This window comes from Cetorhinus maximus, chromosome 6, assembly GCF_964194155.1.
Source record: "Cetorhinus maximus chromosome 6, sCetMax3.hap1.1, whole genome shotgun sequence".
Taxonomy (NCBI): domain Eukaryota; kingdom Metazoa; phylum Chordata; class Chondrichthyes; order Lamniformes; family Cetorhinidae; genus Cetorhinus; species Cetorhinus maximus.
Window position 1 is genome coordinate 118,560,675 of NC_135884.1, and position 6,368 is coordinate 118,567,042.

General features: G+C 39.8%; 1 protein-coding gene across 1 annotated transcript in view; it reads right to left on the reverse strand.

The window, feature by feature from the left end:
• Nucleotides 1-6,368, reverse strand: part of LOC144682072 (protein C19orf12 homolog) — a 140,392-nt gene that overhangs the window by 81,464 nt on the left and 52,560 nt on the right. The gene's annotated exons all lie outside the window — the stretch shown is intronic.

Here is a 6,368-nt window from a genome sequence, read left to right on the forward strand (position 1 = left end):
ACGTTATTTATGTATTTGGAGCTCTTCCATGATTTGGTGAGAGGCAAGCAGCTGTAGTTGAAACTTAACTGGTGAAACAACTGCTCATTGGGATATGGTGTGCACCAATGCTTTGGTCAAGAAGAAAGTGGCAATGTACTCTCATTGCAGGTTGTGCTGTTCACTTTACCATGTGTGAAAAGTCCCTGGCACCTGTGACCCACCTACCAAAAACTCAAATCTGTGCTTGTCAGTTGCATGACCAATCCAATACCTGAACCAGGCAATTACTGTTGAACATTGGCCAGGTAACTTGGCTCACTAATCAAATGTGAAGGGATAGACCTGTCACTGGAGGTTGGGATTTCACCCATTTGGTTCCAGATAAACCTGAAATCGAGTACCTAATGAGCAGGGTAGTCCTAGCTGGACAAGTGGGAGAAAGTTTCCCAGCATTCTTTACTGGCAGGCTGTATATTTTTATCTGGTTAGACTCTAGCAGTACCTCTGCATACTGAGATATTACCAAGTTTTGACTTGGGCAAGTTCATTGTTTTCTATGGGAAGAGGGTAGGCACTTGACATTGAATGAATTTATAGATTTCTAAGTAAATGAATTTGGAATCTCTTAATAATAGCAGAGGATTTCTGCATGTGTTGAACCTGACAAAATATTAATTTAAAGTTACATCACCCTATACCTTATTTATTTTCCTAGGGCCATTGTTATAATAAAAGTAACTCTGGCAAAAACAAAAATGAGGAACAGATATTTTAACCTTACGTTGGTGATAATTTGACGATTATTTCCTGGTGCCAGTTCATGATGATCATGCAGTGTGCCCATAGTTTTTAATGTTCTGGCAGTGGGTGAGCTTATTCAACACTGACATTTACTGGAAAATATCCCCCGATATGTTCATTTCTTTTTGTATTAAGTTTCAAAAGCAGGAATGCCCCATTCTATTTACAAATGGCACAGACCAACAATAATTGGATTCAAAGGAGAATGATATCAGAAATTATATCAGGATTTGATAGATTCCACTTGGGAGTATGCTTCTCTTAGCAGGTAATCATCTTTCATGAAATCAAGTGTACAGGACTGGTGCCTTTAATAGCAATTCTGCATGACTTCTTCACAGTTGTGACCACTCACCCCAAATGAGATGCTGTACCACACGAATCCCACAATAGCAGATTTTCTGGCTTAAAAACATTACTAGACTGATGACAGTTTATCTATTAAATGTTTAAAAATTCCTGCATTTAGTAAACCTTTTGAAATGTGTAACTGATATTGTGATAGCACTTTTTCTACTCTTACCAGATGAGAACTAGGACAGAACTTAAGGAAGTTGCTGATTACACATTGAAATAATTCTCATTCATACAAAGAACCCTTGATCTATATTGTCAAATTGATCTTATACAAGGAAGCATGTTATGGTTTTAATGCAGTAGAATATGTGTACTGTTTTCCAAGTTTGTTTAATTTTTGTGTGAAATTTTTCACCGATCTGAGTAATATAAAAGTATTGATAAATTGTTAATAGTGACCAGGTATTTGGGATTAAAGCCCAGTAGTTCAGATAAGGGCATCCACTTAAAATTTAACTCTTTCTCTCTCCAAAATGCTGTGTGTTTCCAGCACTTCCTGCTTTTATTTGGTATTAAAAGGCAGTTAATGTTAGGAATTTTGGGATGAGGTTTCTTCTGGTTGCTATGTATAAGTAACTTTGCAATAATGGGAACACACAAAAAAGGCTGTGATTTCCTGCAAAATTCTCCAAGCATTCTTTTGGAATGAGTATCTGATTTCATTAGTAATAATGGGCAAAAGAAATCTTTCATGATTGGTGTGTGTTAAAACAGAATAACCAAAGGATGCCTCGCCCTTTAGTGTTGGAACCCTGCTCTTGAGTATTCTCTCACTTTTACATTGTTATTTTGTTATAACACATTGTTATATGCTAACTCTTCACTTTAACCTTCAATGACCATGACATTTTTGCATGTATAACTAGACATATAGGTGGTATTTAATCAGCACGATGGGGGTTTCGCCCACTAGTTGGAGAACCAGCAGGGAACTCTTGTCAATTTCATGGAGTAGGCCCTATGATATTCAGTGCCCTTCAAACACTTAAGGGGCCAACGTCAGGCCTTCCCTGGGATTTAGGACCCCAGTGGCCAAGAGCTACTGCCCAATTAGAAGCCAATAGCTCCTCAATTGCTGTCAGTGCCACCGGGAGTGTTGGGAGCAGCTGCTGGCAATGCACCCACCAGAGGCCTAGGATCACCAAGTGACCCCAAGGAAAAGGTGAGGGCAGTAAGAGGGTCATGGGAAGAGTGAGCCGGGGATCAGAGGCAAAGACAGTTCTCAGCACCCTCCCCAATGCCAGATATCTCAGCCTGATAAGGACCAGGAGGCCACTGGGTTCGGCCTTCAGATGGGGTGCAGGAAAGCCATTTAATCCCTCCGCCACCAATAGATTTTGGTGGTCTTGGGGGATAATGGGTGTCAATTGGCTCATTAAAGAGCCTAATTGACATCTCAGCAACTGGGAATTCTATGTCTGCCCTCTGACTTAATCGAGGGAGGTTTGCTGCTGCCAGGAGACTGACATGGGGCCTCTCCTGCGAGTAAGTGGCCCAGGCGTAATGGTTCCTGCCACAAAGGGCTGGATTAAATTCCACCCATTGCCTATAAATACTTCTGAACTTTTTCAGGGTATTTAAAATTACTTGAATGTTCTGGTCTAAAGATTAAAAACACAAGTTCTGTAGTACACAAAATATATGATTTACTATAGTTGCAAATAAGTGGTGGGTATGAATTTTCTTAAAACAGGGTGACTGAAGTAATTGATCCTGACTATCACTTGCTGTACTAATACAGGGGTAAAAAATAGATTATAGTTCACATGCAAGAAATTTCAAGTAACTAATTATCTAAAAGATTTCCAATATGCATTCAAAGTGGCCTTACAAGTTTATTCAAAATATACAGTAATGTTGAATCATTTGAATCAATGCCAATCGTCACCAATGATGCTTAAAAGTACAAGCCTTGGCATTTGTACAATTGCATCAAACTCCTGTTTTTGTTCTGGGTTATTTGGTATAATAAAGTTTGTGAAGTGATCAAATTAACATGTTTTATTCAGACAGTTGTGTCTGGGATAGATCCACAGGCTTGGCATTCTTTCTTGCTATGCAGAAAAACTACATTAGTCACATTCCAGTTCACTGCTCACCTTTTGAAATGCTGTTGAGAATTTCTTTGCCGTTGCTCCTGTTCTTCAGTTGACTTCACTGGCAATGCCATGAAAACCTAATCTATACACACAAACAGGATTTCCAAAACGATTTTTGCAATTATGGTGATGAGCAACTCCCCGGAAATTCTGGCCAAATATTTGTTGGCCAGGATTTTCTGTGGCGAGCTTCTGATGCTTCCTCTGGACTTCAAAGGAAGTGGGTGTGAGTGCGTCTCTCCTCTGCTCCACCATCACTTCTGATGTGACTTTGTATCTGATGCCATCTATAGGGGATCTGTGGCACTCAGCAAGTGAAATCAATAAGCAGGCTGAGCAGCCAACCACATTGAAGAGTTCTCTCAGGCAGCAAATCGGGAATTAAGAAACATGGGAGTATAATTCACTTTTTAATCATTTTACAGACAGCAAAATAAAAATTTAACAAAAGTTTATTTAAACATGGAATTTTTAATCATATAATGGAGGAAATGACATTCCACAAAAGTTTCGGGCCGGAGAGGTTATTTAGTAGTAATTATGACTTCGTATTGATTCTGTTCTGCTTGCATCTGGAAAGACTGAAACAGCACACCCTCTGGAGGAATAGGATATCATTGACAGCCACTTCGGTATTTCTGTGCTTAAACGTGCATGTGCAGACGACATAAGTTGCTGTCAGTTTTACACCGTTATAAAGATCAGCACTGATGACTATCATAACTGTAAATTCAGGGACAATGCACTGGATATCATACTGCTCAACGTGCAATCATTTGTCAACATTGCTTCTAATTGCCCATAAAAATGGCAGGTACTGAACTGGAAATCGCCTGGAATAAGTTTTTAAAGGGCTAGAAAGGAGATTCATTCATTGTTTTCCCCCCACTATTTTTCATAATTTGTTTTGACATGTAGGTTCCACTCTCTTTTGAATTTTGTTGTTCTCCGCACTCTTAATGACATCAATATTTTTCCAAACGAGTAATCACCTATTTGAAATGGCTGAAAGAGGAGCACTTAGTGTGACCTGCAAAATAACACCTACAAACAGGTGACTAGATCTCGCTTGCAGATTATTGCATATAGAAGCTCCAACTTTGAAAGCAGTCAGACTTTGACACTCCAGTGCCTTTGCACCTGTTTTCACTAACAGTGACGTTTAATGATTCTTCAGGAACACTTCTGCTTTACCTGGTGCTGCATAAGAGATTTGATCAGTCACACTTATCAAGATGCCACCAATTTATATTTCAAGACATCATTGCATCTATCTGGCAATGATTGCAGAGAACTAAATTCCCAAAGTCTGAGTCAGTAGAAAGTCAAATATGGAGTTGTCATCCACCATGGGTTCAGCAGGCCTGGCACAAAGCACTAGCCAGCTGCATTCTCCAGCTTGCCTCCACCTCCTTCCAGTGCATTGCAATGCAGACCTATAGTGTCACCTCAGAATGAGATATCTTGTGTTCCTAAACCTATCAGAATTTCTGTCACCCTAATCTCTGGTGCAGCCCCTTTTTAAATTATACCCACATTTTTTTTTACCATGTAACTTTCAATTTCCACTAAAAATTGGGTTCCCATCCCAAACTGGCAACTGGAAATGTGAATAATTATGCAGCAAAGTTGACCCAGAAATTTCAACTGCTATTACCACTTTACCATTCTAGCAGAATTAGCACCAATCCTAAACCTAGAACTGATTTTCACCAGTTGACAATATTCAGCTAATTTTGTAGAGCTTCAATATTGGAAGACTATCAGAATCATGCATTAAATAGGATCCTAGGACATAAATTTAAATTAATGAAATACAACTTTAGACATTCGGAATAACTTTACTTAAAAGGGCAATAAATGTATGGAATAAGCTGCCAGGTTACAGCAGTAAAGACAGACAGGGGAATTCAAAGTGCAAGTTGCATGTTAGGAAGCTTCAATTAGTTTAATTACCTTCTGTTATGTACAAATATTTTATCCCCATTTGGTATGTGGCTTTCAGTTTTTCAAAATTGCATTGGAGCACATTAATGCACTCAAAATATTGTTTAAAAAAAACTCCCAGATATTTCTAAGTATGAATTACTTATGATACAGCTCTACAAATTAATCAGTTGATACGCACATCTGGGCTATAGGATGAGATTTTCTGGCCCTGCCCACCACTGTGATCATACGGTCCTGTGAAAAGTAAATGGGCTTTTGGCTGGGCTTCCAAATCTCCCGCAGCAGGTCCTGCCATGACAGGGCAGGAAAATCCCGCCAAAGTGTGATTTATGTCCCTCCCATTGAGCATACACCTCAGTTAACTATTCACAATAATATAGGGATACACATCAGCACAATGTGCCTAGTGCATTCCATGTGGCTGGTCAATGCTGCTGGCTCTCAGAACCTGCACCCAAACTTAAGATAATGTTGAGCCCTTAAGTAATATATAGGTCGTGAGCCTCAATTTGTCTGGAGAGCCTTTACAGGATATGGTAACCTGGTGGTTATGTTACTGGTTACGTTTAAAAGGCTTCTTTTAGTTGATTGACCATTATTTCTGCTTTGCTTTCCTTTGATCATGTAAGCATCTCTAGCTGCTAATGTACTGCTGGTACAGGAGATGCTACCCCTGATCTTGCTTTCATAAGGTTATGAGCTACATGTTGGGAATGCTAGCAAATGGCAATGTGCTGACCTGGCACTTGGAGTGAAGTAAACTTTTTCATGGTAACATCTCTGGCACAGTTCTGCCCCATAATGTGAACTGCATTGAGCTATACAGACCAAGTTTGTGTATTGTGTTTTGAGTTGGCTGCTGTCAGCTGGGCCAGCATTGAGAGTCCTCTGAAGAAAGGTCATAAGGACTCGAAACATCAACTCTGTTTCTCTCTCCACAGATGCTGCTAGACCTGCTGAGTTTTTCCAGCATTTTCTGTTTTTGCTCGAGTCCTACAGTTGGCCTTGTCCTTAGTCTCAGTGCTTGGTAAGGATAAAAATTGCTATACAATCCTTTCTGGCAGTGTACACACACAAACAATTCTGAACACACTGAGGCTGATTTTGCAATGGACTACACAGGTAATGAGCACCGCATTGGCCTTACTGTGTGGGCTTGCACCAGTCAGGTACTTCAAG